This window comes from Schistocerca serialis, chromosome 6 (assembly GCF_023864345.2).
Source record: "Schistocerca serialis cubense isolate TAMUIC-IGC-003099 chromosome 6, iqSchSeri2.2, whole genome shotgun sequence".
NCBI classification, from domain to species: Eukaryota; Metazoa; Arthropoda; class Insecta; order Orthoptera; family Acrididae; genus Schistocerca; species Schistocerca serialis.
Window position 1 is genome coordinate 10554690 of NC_064643.1, and position 18489 is coordinate 10573178.

The window sequence follows — 18489 nt, forward strand, 5'->3', positions numbered from 1 at the left end:
AGTTGCCAAGAGGCTGTACACCACTTCAACAACTGCTTCACTAGACATACCATTTGGATATTCCCTTCCAGTGCAAGTTTCTCTGACCTACGCAGGTGGAAATTGTCTCTCCAGCACATCTAGTGCCATCCACCTGACCTAAACCTCTGCTAATTTGTTTCCCACTGTATCACTTCACCTTTTCCCTTCTCTCTTCTGTACCCACCAATCTTTTCCCATTCAGACAATGTACTGTCTTCTCCAATCACTCTGCCCCCCCCCTCCCCCCCCCCCCCCAACCCCCCCACCCCACCCCGTGCAGCTACTGCGGGTGTGTACATTTGGGTGTTTGTGTGGTTTCCAAACTAAACCATGTGCATTTTAGATATGTTAGATCCATATACTTTACCTGAAACTAATTCTCTGAGGTACTGAGACTACTGCTTCCTGGCTCTATTTTCAGCTAACACAGAAGTATTGTCTACAAACAAAAGTGTATGGGACAGGATATTTACCAGTGAATCATTTACACGGGACACCAAAAAGACTGTTGTGTGGCATGTAGACAACCCCCGAGATGGTCCACCAAGGCAGTGTGACTGCAGGAGCATACAGCAAAAACTCTACACAAAAGATGGTCCAGCACTTCTCAGAGCTTACAGTCAAAACTTATCAGGCAAGGTGTCCATATTATGCAAATAAACGTAGGATTAACAAGTGACAAATGCAGTTACCAAAGCAAATTAGATGATGAGCATGCCATCAGTATTATAGCTCTATAGGAAATGCATTTAGGTGATAATTCAGAAGCTACTTGCAAGATTACGCAATATAAAGCAATATCAATACTCCTCTCAATTGTTAGGTGCTACCACAATAAATGAAAAAAGAAACAGCTCTTGGATTATGCTGGCTTAAGCTGTCAGAAAATTAGTGATGTAGAAGTAATTAGAATAAAACTCAAAGGCCTGGTTATTACATCAGTCCACAAATCACCTAACGGAAAGTGTCTGACACTAGTCTTACACACAGCAACTAGACAGCACGTATATGTTTAAGATTTTAATTCCAAAACACAACCCGGAGATACATAAATAGAGACAAACATAGAGAACCATTGTTCGAATGGATCAACACACAAGAAATTATCTAAGTTTGATGCCAAGGAATTTAAAACGTTTTGGGCAGGCAGATGGAAACTGATACAAAACCTTACCCATCCATCTTTTCCACTGATGAGAACAAATTACCACTGAATCACTCAATAGTGGGTACTGAAACATTTTTCAAGGAGTGTACATTGGCTCACAAAAGTTATCATTGGTGCTGAAATATCAGTTACAAAATACATTGATAAACCCTCATGGAAATTTGAAAAAGCTAACTCGATACAATACACCCAGGAAGTGGCGTCGAGTATGCAAGCAGTAGTAAATCGTGCCGTAGAAAATCGTACTACATTTAGTTTAAAGTGCATAGTCTGCCAAAACAGTATTCATAGCGGTATTTGTTTGTGCTCTTTTTCACATATATGGATCCATCTATCGTGTATGAACAACAGAAAAGTGATAAATCCGAATTGTGTATGTGGCTTTGTTAAGTGCAGTGGTCGAAAAAGTGCAGTCAAGATGTATAATGCTGGTACTGAAGAACTCATCTCTGATGTGCTGAAAGAAGAACTTGCAATAGCTAAAAAATATATGAATGACATCGAATCATTAATTAATTCTTTGAATGTCGATTTTAATCCTTTTGTGAAAAATGTACAAAGTGAAAACTACAACACTCTCAAAGAAACCGTTACTGAAATTCAAAGTGCTCCAATATCTGCTATAGTTACGAAAAACTCGTTTGCGCCCATTGCACAAGAGAAACACCGACAAATGAAATTATTGAGAGAAGACGAGACAAAACCAAAAGTTTATATCTTTGCAGACAGCCATGGACGAGATTTAGCCACTATTCTTACGAATATGCAATCTAAATTTTCCGTTACTGCCACAGTAAAACCCGGGGCTCCTTTCCAGCAAATAATTAAAGATTTAAGCCCTCAACCAAACGATGTTTGTGTAATTATTGCTGGAGCTAACGATGTTTATAAAAATGAGTCGAAAAATGCAATCACAGCATTGCGAAATGCACTGGAAAGAATCTCGCCAAGAAAAACAATCATCGTTAGCATCCCATATAGACATGACCTAATAAACAGTTCATGTGTAAATAATGAAATCAAATTCACAAACAGAATGTTTCAAAAGGTATGCAAAGCATTCAAGGACGTGAAGTTTTTGGACAGTAATTCCGAAGAGAGAAACCATTTTACTCGGCATGGAATGCACAGGAACTGGCTAGGAAAACGTGTACTCGCTAAAGCATTATTAGCAGAAACATTCAAACTATTTGAAAACACCACTCCTCCAATCATTCTAAAAGCACCTGTGCCCATTGAAACTGTACCATTGGAAGAAACACATACAGTGTCGTCAAAATACTCCTTCAAACCTAATGGAACAGCTGAAGGGAAGACTTCATATGCAGCAGCACCTGTATGTGAATCAACACAAACAGGTCCTTTATACAAAAGCAAGACAGCACCAGCAGTTACAACTCAAGTGGGAAACGTTAGTCCACCGCCAACTTGTGAAGCAGCAGCATTTAAGGAGGAAGAACAGTCATCAATAGCAGAAACAGCAACACCAACCCCCACAGGATCAAGTGTACAAGCCGACAGTGTAGAAACCTCACCAACAGGAGATCCACCCTCTATGGCAAAAAGGAGCACAGTAGTGACTGCAGCTGCTCCACATAGGATGTGCCTGAGATCAAGAAAGTCCTCAGCTGCAAATGGGGATTTTTTATGGTACTGGGGCAGAAGGGGGAAGGTTCCAATCAGAATGTAAGTAATGTAGTTAATAACAACAAATGTGGGTGTTACCAGCACAACAGCTCCCTCTTCCCTGCAGAAAACTGTTCCTGTAATACTGGTATGTCAAAAGTAATAAAACTCAGTCCTAGCAATGGTAACACCACAACTAATCATGTAATTAAAAATGAGCTCAAAATTTTTCACCAAAATATTCAAAGCCTGCTCTGTAAGTTAGACCAATTTATTGTAAATATTGATGAACCAACAGGCGCAAATTGTGCTCATATTCTCTGTCTGACAGAACACCATATCACTTTTGGCATTGAAATGCTCAATATACCAAATTATGGTTTAGCTACCTCATTTTGTAGAAAGCATATGTGCAAAGGTGGGGCAGTTATTTATGTGAAAAACAGCCTGTCCTTTGATACAATAGATGTAGAGAAATATTGTGTAGAGAAAGACTTTGAGGCATGTGTCACAGAAATAGTAGAAGGTAACAAGAAACTGGTAATCGTAGCAGTATACAGGGCTCCATCTGGTAATTTTAAAGTATTCATGAAACAATTAGATTCTGTGCTATTGTATCTCACAAGAAAAAATAGGGACATTATAGTGACTGGAGATTTTAATATAGATTTCCTAGGAAGCTCATCTTCTAAGACAGAGTTTGCAAACTTAATGCATACCTACAACCTTGTCTCCACTGCCAGTTTTCCCACAAGAACTACTGCCACTTCCAGCACTCTAATAGACAATATCTTTGTAGATATGAGTAAAACTAATCACATCAAAGTTGAAAAAGTCATAAATGGACTCTCTGATCATGATGGGCAAATACTCACAATTGACAACTTTAATACAAATCAGAACAAAGCTAGTGCACAGTGGAAAACCATTAGAAACATGAATGAGGAAAATATCCAAAAATTCAAATTATGCATTCGGGAGACTGACTGGAGGTATGTTTATCTTGCAAATGATGTTAATACAAAATATAATTTATTTACTGATGAATTATCAGATATATTTGAAAATGTCTTTCCAAAAAAGGTCTGTAGACTACAGAACAGGCAATCAAGCAAAAAACCATGGCTCACCAAGGGCATGCCAGAGAAAAAGGGAACTGTATATAATATCTAGACAATCCAATAATCCCCTGCAGATGAAATATTATAGGACATACTGCAAAATCTTAACTAAAGTCATTAAAAAATCTAAAAGTATGTGCATGCAATCTAAAATTAACTGTTCAAACAATAAAATCAGAACGATTTGGAATGTAATAAAGAGGGAAACAGGTACTTCACCATCTGACAATGAAAAATCTGCTGTCCTAAAAATTAACGATTTGGAAATTACTGATAGTAAACAGATAGCAGACACATTTAACAACCACTTTCTAAGTGTCACCTCTCAAATAGGTTCAGTGGTGACCTAAGAGAAGCTTTAGATATTCTGAAACTTAACCTCCCACAATGTTTTAATGATATAAATGTAACACCCATAACTGTTAATGAAATAAAAAAAATAATTCACTCATTGAAAAGTAAAGGATCTTCAGGTATAGATAACATCTCTAATAAACTGTTGAAAGCCTGCAGTAATTATATAAGTGTAGTACTTGCTCACATTTGCAACATGTCTCTTTATGAGGGAGTTGTTCCAGAGAGAATGAAATATGCCACTGTGAGACCTCTTTTCAAGTCTGGCAATGCTACAGATGTAAAAAATTATCGTCCTGTCTCTCTCTTAACAACATTCTCAAAGGTTCTTGAAAAGGCAGTGTATAACAGGATTGTGGCACATCTTGATAAACTTAATATTATTAACCACAGACAGTTTGGTTTTCAAAAAGGGGTTTCCACAGAGTGTGCCATATATTCACTCACAAATGATGTCTTGGAGTCTATTAATAGTAAGAAGTCACCAGTTAGTGTCTTCTGTGATATTTCCAAGGCCTTTGATTGTGTAAACCACAAGATACTCTTGGAGAAGGTCTATCATTACGGAATCAAAGGGCCTATAGGTAACTGGCTAAAATCATATCTTCAAGACAGGAAACAAAAGGTGGTTCTACATGGCTGCAACAAAGGATCTCCTAATCTAGTGGATTCTGAATGGGGCAAAATTCAGCATGGAGTTCCCCAGGGATCTGTCCTTGGACCCTTGCTGTTTTTAATATATGTTAATGATTTACCCCTGTCCATTAGTAAAAATTGTGAATTCACAATGTTTGCTGATGATACAAGCATTGTCGTTGATGGTCAGTCTACTGCTGATATGGAGACTGATGTTAATGATATACTCAGAGAAGTTACAGCTTGGTTTTCAATTAATTCTCTTTCAGTTAATATTAAAAAAACTAATTTTATACAGTTCCACACAAAAATAAAACTCTAGAAAGTATAGTAATTGCTCATGACAACCAGGAACTAGAACAGGTGCAATCCACTAAATTCCTGGGGGTTCACATTGACAGTAGGCTCAACTGGGAACAGCATGTGTCCCTTACTCTAAAAAGGCTTTCATCAGCAACTTTTGCTCTAAGAATAATTACTCATTTTGGGGACATCAACATTTTAAAATCGTCTTACTTTGGGTACTTTCACTCATTAATGAGTTACGGAATAATATTCTGGGGTAATTCACCAGCCTCAAAAAAAATCTTAAATGCTCAGAAGAGAGCAGTCAGAATCATGTGTGGGGTTCCTCCACGAACCTCATGTAGAAAACTTTTTATACAGTTAGGTATTCTGACCACAACATGTCAGTACATATACTCTCTGATGAATGTAGTTAATAAAGACTATGCTCAGTATGAAACAAATTGTTCGTACTATAACTACAATACTAGAGGTAAAGATGATCTACATGTTGAACTAAAAAATTTAACACTTGTACAGAAGGGAGTAAAAAATGCGGCTATAAAGACTTTTAATGCATTGCCTAATTATATTAAATGTACAATAGAAAATGAAACGCTGTTCAAAGGTATGTTAAAAAAATACCTGCTCGACCATCCACTGTACTCGTTAGATGAATTCTTTTCCAGAAGTAATGCCCTCCCTTAATAATAGATGTATTTAGTCTCTTAGTTATTAGATGGATGATACAATATTATGTTAATGTTATAGTGTTAATGTTATAGTTATAATGTTATGTTGAGAATTGCTATACTAGTTTAATGACAGCTTTTAATATCTATATCATTGAATTATATTACTATTCTGTAGCATTAATTGTATTTGTACAATTGTATTGACACGTTCCACATCCAGGCGAATCACTCGCATGTATGGATCTATGGAATACGCATATCAAATAAAAAATAAAAACAACCCGCACTGGACACCTCAAAAGGCAGAACATTGGGAATTATTGTAGATGTAGCTAAATGGAATATCTGAAGGGAGGTAACAAAATAATGTGTACTAGGATGGGACAAACCTGCCCAAGTCCTCTACAAAGGATACCAAGGGTCTAAATAATGTTTTGATAACATTTTGTATTTAAAAATATTTGTGTGTATAAATTGTTCATGTTGATGTAAATTTGACAATTTAAGAAATGGTCATGCTTAGGAACAATGTAAGAAATAGGTGTTATGTAAAAGCCAGTGTGCTTTTGTTTGAACGATGTGGGGAGTGGAAAAGGTGCGAAAGGCGAATTGGCGTGCTACCTTGAGCAAGTGTGGGAAGTAAGTCACACAGTCTGTAGGCAGCAGTGATTGAGGTAACTCCTTTGTGGAGCAGAAGCTTTGCCTGCAAATTTTCATAAAAATGCCTTGGTTGAAGACTGCAAACAGCCTACAGCATAGCTGCGAGTTGTTGAGCTACTTTATGTAAAACTGAATGAAGCCAAGAAGAGAAATTGAGCCCATACAGCAAGAAACTTGCAGGCCATAGTGTGGGTAGTGTAGCCGTCATAACTGTTCGCCAAACCCAAGCCTATAGCCACCAGATAAGATTTTTTTCTATTTTTACCTTTGTACAGCATGAACCATTAATTTAAACTGTGATTTAATAATCATTCTTGAAATTTACAGAAACTGGCTCACCCTGTCATTTCATCCTAATCATACATCTGTATAGGGTTCCTTCCTGGTGTTTGATTGATCCGAGTGTCCTGTTTTACGGACTTATGAAGTGCCAAGTTAATATAAAGAGGAACCATTTAAATTGCTTTAGTGTAAATAATAAAAATGTTTTCTTAACTATTGCAAAGTGTTATAGTTTGCTTACATAAAATTCAATCAGAGTGAAGCCAAGTTACTAGAACCTGTTAGATGGCTATACAGAATTAGTTCAAAGAATAATAGCTTTTGAAAGTAAATTCCACCAAGAAAGAGGTTTTCTTTAAGTGAAATGTTCAGTTAAAAAGTGTGTGCTTTAGTGTCTAAGTATTTAAGTTTCTTGATTATGGAAAGTGCTTTTCTAAAGGTTGTTCCCCCCATCCCCGGCTAATTTTTTTTACCTTCCTTGAAGTTATCTACTGGGCTTTTTCTTTTTTTAAATCATAATGTATAAAGATGTAGCCCAAAATTGTTTAAGTGGGGTAATTTATTCGAAGAGCCAAACTAAACAGTAGCAAGAAAGTAGGCAAAATTCACATTTCTGCTTCTCCAATACTTCACTATTTCATTGCCAGGATAGGTTGGTGACCATTAAGTACATGTTTTAAACCACTAAATGAACTTGGAAATGAGTTGTCCTAGCTTCAGTATATTATTATTCATACTGTGTTTCTATCTAGCCACTGGGTAAGATCTTAGGAAAAGAAGTGAATAGTCCAATTTACTTATCCATTAGATGCAACACACGGTAAATCCTGTAAGAAGGATAACTCTATTGATTATCTTTTCCTATAAACAGGACTATCCGTCCACAGTGTATTTTATTTGGAAACTAAACTAAATTTTAGTAAGAGGGTTATACGTGGCAACATAGGGACAGGGTTTCTGTTATTTACATAAAAGCATACTAATATCATAATGGTAGTGTTACAAGGTCCTATTAATGTGTGGTCATCACATTTGTTAAATGTCTCACCACATTCCTATTGAAACTATTTACTCTTCTTGTAAATAACACCTATGACAAATTTATACAAATGTCCACTAAGACTTTGCTCGTCAACTTTCATTTAGGTAACAGCGATCTTTTAGATGTATTTAAATCAGTACTGTTAAGAAATACTGACTAGCTTTATTTTCAAGAATCTCAAGTTTAAGTTATACATACTGTTACCCTCCAATAAGAATCATTGGCCGATTCTTCATCTTTGACAGGTTCAGCATGCCTGCAATGCAAAACATTACCTTTTGTATTAACACATGAAATCCAATTTTTAAATTTAATAAATGCTTATACAAACATAAAGTTTCTTCAAAAAATGTATTTCTGACAACTTCCTGTCACAGATAATTTTCACTGAATGTTTCAACCCAGTTATATTGCTGATGAGAAGCAAATGTTGATCTTTTCCCTCTCTTCCTTCACCATCTCCTGTTTTGTTCACCTTGACATATTTCTACCAAAAAGACTACCCCAATGGATCCACTGCTTATATTTAACACACAGTAAATTCAGTGCAAATATTTCCTTAACACAGGATGTGCATTGACGAGCTTGAATTAATCAGAAAAATATAAACAGATACTAACCATTCCACAGCTCTTACAAAATACTTGCATTAAGTAATCATCAAAGCTACTTTTTGTACAGCAAGAGGACTAACAGTCAAAATGGTGCTACATGCTACAGGCAGTGCAATACAATTTATTTTACTCATTGCTACAGCAATAAATGTACTTATAAAAATATTCAGACTTAGACTATAATCAAATACAGAGAGAGAAAATATTCTAACTAAAGAGATATAGCAGCCATAGGCAGAAACAAATAAAAAAAGTGATACTAATCTTAGCTTTGAGGACCAAAAGTTTCTTCATCTGGAAAATGTAAAAAAGAGAAATGAGACTGTTCAAGAAATAAGGATGAAAATTTAGGATCTTGAGTCATGGAAGATGGATGGTTAAATGAATGAAAAAACTAGACTGGACATGATGAAATTCAGATGCGAAAGAGCAGCAGATGATGTAATTTTAAATGCTGAGAAATAAGATCTCTTCAAGAGGAGCCACCAAAAGGTCAAATAAGTGAAGAACAAGCTGAAAATACCGGTAAATGGGCTAAAATGGCGGCAAATAGATAAACGAAACAGAAAGATAGTGCTGAAGAACAGGCAACCAAACAACAACAACAACAACAACAATAACAATAACAGCACATTGTAGCAATATATAATAGCAGTCCCACAACATCTGGAGGAAGATTTTCCACTAACAGAACAATAAATTCATGAAGCCATCAAATCATTCCAAAACTTCAAAGCAACAAATGAAGACTCCACTACAGCAAAATTATTGAAATAGTCAGAACACACAAATGATCTACAACTGCTGTTTGAGAACATTTGGAAAGCTGAAGAGATTATTGAAAGCATTAATCCACAGCTATGAAAAAAAGGGGACACACAAAATGTCAACAATTGCAGAGATGCCTGACTTCTGCCAGTGGTATACAAAATATTATCAAAAATTCTCTGGACAGAGTTGTAGAAACTTTAGACAAATAACTGGGAGAATCTCAAGGAGCTCTAGAAAGGGAAGACCCTGCACAGAACAGATGTTTATTAGAAAATTGATAATTCTCCACAGACTGTTAATCACCAAACCAATAATAGTATCACGTATTGGTTTCAAGAAAACATTTGATTTGGTAGGCAGAGAAATTATGGGTAAAATCATCAAAGAATTTTGTGTTAAAGCAAACATAATCCTCAAAACACTAGCAAATAGGGTGACTGAAGCTAAATTTATGGGAGAAGTATCTCAACCATTTGAAATAAAAACTGGTGTTAGACAAGGGGACAGTTTATCACCTTTACTGTAACACTACATTCTAGAAAAAATAGAAAGTTATTGGAATTTGGAGAAAAAAAATCACAAAATTGAACCAATAGTTTTAGGACGAAAAACAAATGGAATTAAAGTAAACTGCCTGGCTTCTGCAGATGATTCTGATATACTTTCAAAAAATCTGACAGACAGTTATTAAAAGAAATCTTTTGGAAGAAATAGCAAAGAGAGCTGGTCCCAAAATTTCAGACGAAAAAACAACATTGATGACAATTTCAAACAATGCATCAACATTCTTAGAAAAACAAAAATGTAAAATAGCATTAGTAAGTAAATTTAAATATATTGGACAAACTGTACAACAAAATGGACTAGAAGAATTAACAGTAGATGCAAGAGTCAGCAAACTGGACAGAGCAAATCGTTTGACAAAGGATATTTACAACAAGAAATGTACAACTAAAAAAAACAAATTTAAACACTATCCCACAGTGGTATGACCAGGATGCTTACATGGATGAGGATGCCTAATGATGAACTATAAGCTGGACAGAACAGAGGTTCCACAAAGGAGCATTATTAGAAAATAATGGTTGCAATACAAGCTACAGATGGCTGGAAAATGAGAAGTAATGAGGAGATATACAAAAATTTTGAGAAAATATCAGAAGTAATGGCTAAAAGAAGATTAATCTTTTTTTAGAGACCTCTACTGAATGAGTAGTTCTGGAAGAAGGAATCAATGATAGCATGGATTACAGAAATAAGAAAGAAACAACATCAAACAATCAGAAATAATAGAAAGAAACCTTTTTACAGATAACATACTGAATGTAAAAGGATCATCACCTCTCCAAGATCAAAATTAATTTCATCCCTCTCAATAAGACTGTGAAAACCGGAAATAAATTTCATAAATATGATACTGCGAAGCTCAAAATCAATCAAAACGTAATGGAACAATGCCACCAGTAACTGACAGTTGAATCCCATAAATGGGCAGACATTGCCTCCATGATCCAACAAGCAGCTAATACTACAATCCTGACAGCTAAAAAGAGGAATCATACATGGTGGAATGAGGTTTGTGGTGAGGTGGTGGCCCAAACAGCAAGTGCATGGAAATAGTGGAACTCTACCAGGAGACCTGATGATTTTGATGTATTCCATGAAGTTCAAAAATATGCAGCCAGAACTCTACTGCATGAGAAACAGCAGTTAGAACAGATCGATCAGCGTTTCCAGATAAACAATGTCAGAGACTTCTATCAGACGTTCAAATCGAATTTGAAAGGATACCAAGCCCCTAGTTTTTGTTTTAGAGACGAAAATGGAAAGCTCAGTGTTGTGTACATAGTTCCGCGTATTCAGCGCGTACACAAATTTCCCACTAGAGTGCGCCCCGCTAAGCACAACAGCGCAGGCGCAGCACTCGTCCATCTCCCCACTACGAGATGGCGCTGCCATAGAGACGGACCAAATTCTGCTTCCGCCGATCCGCGTATTAATATGTAACGCAGCCAATGAGATTGCTGCTAACATAGAACACTTTCTCCTTGCGCATCACACTCACGCAGTGATACATGAACGTGCGAGGTATTATAACGGGTGTAAAGACCTTCGATCAGTCAGTCTGCATTTGTCTGCACCAGTCTGCATTAGTCTGTACCAGTCTGCATTAGTCTGTACCAGTCTGTACGAGTTCTACAATTGTCTGTGCCAGTCCATAGTCAAGATCCAGTCTGCGCCTAATAAGATTACCATATTCCTGTACATAGCCATGAAGATAAATGTATAGACACTTTTGTCAAGTATCCGAGATATATGTAAGAATAAGATTAACGTACCAATACCAAAGGAACTTCAGATTGTCAATTGTAAATAGCATCCAGAACCAAGTTAAATAATTTTTATATTTGTTATTATTTTAATAAATGTGTGTGAAAATTAATCAAGTTCTATTTAAAGTTGGTCACCATCAATCTGCTACTCTAAGTGTGCAAGTGGCATTTCTATCGTCTGACCTAATGGCAGAAGATAAACATGCCATGATAAGACCACGAGACATATTGCTGACACTCGCTTACTTCGTTAGAGCAACAAGTCAAATAATCTGATGGTGTGTGTACTGAAGGTCTTACAGTACGCACACCACACTCGGCCTGACCAACAAAGAGAACTGCAAGATAATGTCTCGTTACTTTGAAAACCTACTTAATTGTGATGAACCGAAAGAAAGATTCCCTGTATGTGCCCCAATCCACAAACTACCCCTCATCTCCATCTGGTAAAGAGGAGACAAGAGATCATCAACAACTTTAAGAATAATAAGGCAGCTGGAGAGGATTCAATAGTGGTGGAACTACTGAAGCTGGCAAATAATGAAACTCTAGATATACTAGTCCAACTTTTTGAGGAGATCTGGAGAGCTGGGATGATACCAACTGAATGGCAGTCAGCTTTAATCCATCGTATACACAAAAAAGGTGATAAATAGAATGTCAATAACTATAAGGGTACCTCATTAGTATCTGTTACATATAAGATTCTCTCCAAAGTGATACAGAATAGAATAGAAGATCATTGTAACCAACTGATTGGGGACTATCAAGCTGGTTTCCGAAAGGGCGATTCTTGCGCAGAACAGATCTTTAACCTGAAGAGCATGATCAGGTACAAAAAAAATTGGAAAAATAACTATGTGGTCATATTTGTTGATTTTCAGAAAGTATATGACTCCATCGACTGACAGGCAGTAATGAATATTTTGGAAAAGAAAGCTGATCAAACAAACTCTTACTAACACAGTGTCAAAAATTAAATTTATGGGTGAGGTATCTGAACCTTTTCAATTGTGTCTTGGAAAAGGTCATTCAAGAGTGGAGAAAGTTATTAGCCCAAGGAGAAACAAATGAAGAGTGGTTCAGACTTGGTCCTAAGAACAAAGGGGTGTGCATTGGCTGCTTAGATTTTGCGGCTGACCTAGCCATTTTTGCTAACAACATAGAGTCAGCAGTCAACAAGATAAATAGGCTGTCAGAAATTGCTGAAAAAAGTTAGACTCCAGATCTCTATTCAAAAGACAAAACATATGACGAACATCTGTGATGGACCTGAATGGATGATAACCAACCTCGGAAAAAATTGGATGAGTTAAGAATTTCAGGTATCTTGGTGAAGTCATCCACCTGGAGAATGGATTAAAAGAAGAAGCAATTGTCGGGATGAGGAAGTTAGACCAAGCATACCAACTGACAAAGAATACTTATAACAAAAAGTCTATGAGTATATGGGCCAAGTTCCAACATTATAATACAGTTGTAAAACCTGAGGGCTTATAAGCATCCAAATCTTTGACCACGAATAGACAAGGTAAGCTGAGCGGCTGGAAAAGCGTGAGTGTAGGATATTAAGGAAAATCCTAAGGTAATAGATGGGTCGATGGACAATGGCGAATGAGAGCAAATGAGGACTCGTGCAGCAAGACAGAACCTATCACAGCATCCATTACGAAGAAATGATTGTTATTTTATGGTATCTCATGAAAATGGACGGTGATCGACTAACAAAAAGAATATGGAGTTTCATCCCATCTAAGAAAACGAGGCCGAGATGGTTCAAAGAATGTGAAAAAGATCTTAAGCAGATTGGTATCTCAGAGAGAAATTCCTGAAAGGAACAAATTTAGAAGATTGGTGACCAACTACCAAGGTTTTAACATGGCATCAACATCCGAAAGACAGTGAGGACCATTATCTGAAGAGCATAAAAAGGCACTTCTTGCAGGGGCTCAGAAGATACTGGCAGGAAGTCAAAGCTGGAGCAAGAACAAGACCTGGACACTAGAGTGAAGTCGGTTGTTACCACACAGTCCATAGAGACTCACCTCAATAAAAAAAAATAAGTAAATAAAAATAAAAGGCTTTCAATGCAGAAGAAATAGGGGATTGAGAACAACACGAATAGAATAAAGGGGGAAAAACATGAGGAGGAGATGGACGAGTACTGGAAAAACAGGAGACGACAAGGGAAGAAGAAGAAGTGAAGTTATTACATGATGAGAGATGGTGATTGGATTTGATTTGATTCAGTTTTCATTACATACACCGAAAAAATGAGATGATTCTCGAGGGTGTGGAACATGTCAGAATGTATAACACAAAACATTTTAATATAATGAATACTACCCTGATCATTTGTCATGAGATTGTCAAAATAGGTGAATACAATACAATAAACTGGAAAAGCTAATATTTACAGAATTAATACGCTGTCAGAATGAAACATTGTTATGCACTATTAATAAATTTATCATACACAAAATACCTAATTTTGACTGTTGCAACCAAGTGCTGTCAAAACTTATATCTAACATATTTTTACTTAAGCTGGCCTAACAGTCTCTGTTAGGATATTCATCTATAGAGTAGAAGGCATTGCCTATCAAAAAGTCATTCAAACTCTGTTTAAACTGTGCTTTATCTGAAACCAAGTTTTTAATGGTTGCTGGTAATTTATTGAAAATGTGTGTTCCTGAATATTGGACCCCCTTTTGGACCAGCATAAGTGATTTTAGGTCTTTATGTAGATTTTTCTTATTCCTAGTATTGATAATATGTATTGAGCTACTTGTTGGAAATATAGATATATAACTTGCAACAAATTTCATTAAGGAGTAAGTATACTGAGAAGCAATGGTTGGAATTCAAAGTTCCTCGAATAGGTTCTACACGATGTTCTTCAAAGACTGGTCCCAGATACTCCATTGCACCATTCACCGAACCTGATAACCACGAGCCGTCAGTAACAAAAATTAAGTCTTGCTTAAGAGATTTACAACACTACATGCACTTGTTACCAAAGTCTCATTTACTTTTAGAGCTATCTGTTCCACTTCCTTTTTGGCCCCACTTCTCTCTGTCTTCACTATATCTGAAACAGTTCTTATTTTGTTGCCCGATACAATTATCATTTTCTCTTAATAAAGCTACTTCGATTTCTGGATTACTTGATTCAATATTTTGCAGTATTCTTTGTAATGCATTACAATTCTAATATCAGAAACGTTCCTAGATAGTAGATACAGTCTCCTTTTTGCCCCACATGATATCTTTATTCCTTGTATAATCCATGGTTTATCTTTTGACTTCTGTGTGATCTGAGTTACCTTTAGGGGAAAACAATTTTCAAAAGAGGAGGTAACTTTATTAATAAATGCTTTGCATTTTCCATTTGAGTCAGGTAAACATCTCTCCAGTTCATGTCTTTGAGCAATTTCCTGAATTCCTCAATTTCTGGCTTATTTATTATCCTCCTGTACTCAGATTTAATATTTTTTTATCCTGACAAGTTTCAACATTTAACACAAGATGCTGCACGTCGTGATCAGATAGTCCATTTACTATTGGTTTTGTGATATGATGTTTTTCCCCTAGATTTGTTCATAAAGATATTATCAATAGCAGTCTCAGAGCATTTACATATCCTAGCTGCAAAGTTCACAATAGGAACTAAATTGAATGATAGTGTTAAAAACACCAGCAACCACTATTTCCCCTTCTTTTGTTTTTTACACAAGCTATTCCTTTCGCTTTGTGAAATGAAGCACTGCCTAGTTCCAAAACACAGGACTACTATGACAAGGTGAAATGTTCTCAGAGTGCTACATGTATGATAGTAAATGTAATCAGCACTATAGTTGTTTTCTGAGTAGTTATGCTGTGTGTGTTTCATTCAATCAGATGAAATGGAATAAAATCATCAATTTATTTATTTGGGCTCTTTATCACCAAGATACATTCAATGTTGGTTGAGGTTTATCTTTTGAATTCACTCCAGTGTAGATTGTCAAAATTTTATCAGTTGTCAATGTACTTGTAACACAGTTTCCGAATTTACTGCCATCCAGGAAAGTATCGCACTCAAATTATTCTCAGAGACTGAGAGATGGCTGAAACCGAGAGCAGAAAGCTCTGACATATTTAGTGATTAATGGAATATATATCAGAAAGGCAGGTTAGACACTGTAGGAGAGGGAGTGTCCATTGTCTCTATTGAGGTCAAAGCTGATTGTGACAGTGAAGTTATCTGGTTGCGTATAACAAGTCTAGGTGAAATCACGTTAATTAATGGATAATCAGCCACCCAGTTCTGCTATGACAGTTTTGGAGCCATTCACAGAAAGTCTACAGACAGTAGCACATAAATACCTAGATCATGCAATACTAGTTGGAGGTGAATTTAGCCTACTGAGTATAGATGGTAGCCTATGGCTTCATCGCAGGGGGTGCAGTCAATCTTGTGAAGCACTTTTGAATGTGGTTTTCGAAAATTGTCTTGAGCACCTAGTTTGCCATGCCACATGCAATGGAAATATCTTAGACCTTGTAGTTACAAACAGGCCAGATATCATCAATGACTTCAGCATAGAGATGGGGATTAATAATCATGATAACATAATAACAACTAAGGTTACAAAAATTAATAAATCAGTCAAGAAGGCTAGGAAAATGTTCATGCCAGAAAGAGCAGATAAGCAGATGTTAGCATCTTACTTAGACAGAACTGACATCACTTAGTTCCATTAAGATGGACGTAGAGAGATTATGGTCAAAGCTTAAACAGATCGTGAATTGCACTCTCAACAAGTCTGTACCTAGTAAACGAATTAAGGATGCAAAAGAGCCACTGCGGTTTAACAATGAAATTTGGAAAATACTGAGGAAGGAAAAGCTACTGCACTCTTGGTTCAAAAGAGAATGCCAAATGGCAACAAGGAAAGGTTACTACCACTGTCATACCTCAGCAAAAGATCTGGCTGAGAAGCAGGGGAATTTATTGTCCTATGTAAAATCACTAAGTGAGTCAAAGAATTCCATCAAGTCACTTGACCAGTCTGGTGTGGCAGTAGGAGATAAATGTTTTAAATTTTGCATTTAAGAAATCATTCATGCAAGAGAATCATATAAACATACCGTCATTTGACAATAGCACAAAGACACCTAACAACAATCACCACAAGAGGCCAGCACTAGCACAAGTTGTTCACATGATATTCGTTGGACTGTTGCCTGTAAACCCGTCCCATGTCAGTGCTCTTGGAAGAGAGCTGTGGCAGTGACACGGCTCTGTTGTTGTTCCTGTGCAGTGATCTGCAAAGACGCGACGGTACGGGACGGGGGGTCGGGTCGAGATTCAAGCAGTGATTAAATACTTCATAAAGAAAGGTATGAAAGTGAAGGACATTCATGCCGATTTCCAGAAAACACCAGGGGACTCTGCTCCTTTGTCTTCAACTGTTGCCAAGTGGATAAATGAATTTCAATTTGGTCAGGAGAGCTTAGATGATGATCATCCATGAATAGGTCAGCCAAAACGTGTCACTACTCTAGAAATCATTGCAAAAGTCCGCATAATGATCAAGGAGGATCACCAATTTAGAGTGCATGAAATTGCTCACGCTTGCCAGATGTCATCTGAAAGGTATTCACAAGATGGGTGCCGCGACTCTTGACGCTGTGTCAAAAACGAATGAGAATGGACATATCACAACAATGTTTGGCCTGTTTTAGGAGAAACAAACAAGATCTTTTGTGCTGGTTTGTGACCACGAGGAAACTTTGGTTTACTACTATACCCCAGAGACAAAGCAACAATCAAGGCAGTGGAAACATGCTGAATCTCCGCCGCCAAACTCCTTCAGCGGGGAAGGACATGGCGTCAGTGTTCTGGGATGCGCCACCAAATTCCTTCAGCGGGGAAGAGCATGGCATCAGTGTTCTGGGATGAGAAGGGGATTCTGTTTGTACATTATCTCCCCACTGGGCAAACAATTACTGGAGAATACTATGCTAACCTTCTGGACAAATTGCAACAAATGATATGCGAAAAAGGCCAGGTTTAATAAGGAAGAAAGTCGTCTAGCATCAAGCAAATGCACGCTCGCATGCATGTACCATCGCCATGGTAAAATTACACAAACTAAGGTATGAATTGTTGCCACACGTGCCTCTTCCCTAAACTTAAAATTTTTCTTTGCGGATGAAGATTCACTTAAATGAAGAATTGATAGCCTGAGTTGACAACTATTTTATAGGCCTGGAGGAAAATCATTGTCGAGATGGGATCGAGGTATTGGAACACTGTTGGACCAAGTGAATTAATCTACAAGCAGGGTACATTGAAAAACAAAAAAGTTTCAGTGACATAAGTACATTTTTTCTATTCTGTTTCAAGAACTTTTCAAACTACCCTCGTAAGCATCCCCGACGCCTGAAATAATTAAAAACAAATAAGTCGCCAGTTGCAGATGGAATCTCAATTTGGTTTTACAAAGAGTGCTATATGGCACTGGACCCTTACTTAGCTTGTATTTATTGTGAATCTCTCACCCAGCAGAAAGACCTAGCAACTGGGGAAAAAAATACAGAGGCGTCTCCTGTATATACGAAGGGCGAAAGAACAGACCCGCGAAATTACAGACCAATACCCGTAACATCAGTTTGCTGCAGAATTCTTGAACATATTCTGGGTTTGAATCTAATCAGTTTCATAGAGACCAATAAGTTTATGTCCACAAATCAGTACAAAGCATCGCTCATGGGCAACTCAGCATGCCCTTTTGTCATACGACGTCCGTTCAAAAAATTCCAAAACTTTGTCCACAAAATTTTCTATGCTTATCTTTTATTTACTATGGATTGTCTCCTTCGAAATACTCTCC

The 18489-nt window shown here is 37.0% G+C and overlaps 1 pseudogene; it reads right to left on the minus strand.

The window, feature by feature from the left end:
- Positions 1–18489, minus strand: part of LOC126484186 (molybdenum cofactor biosynthesis protein 1-like) — a 104864-nt pseudogene that overhangs the window by 32367 nt on the left and 54008 nt on the right.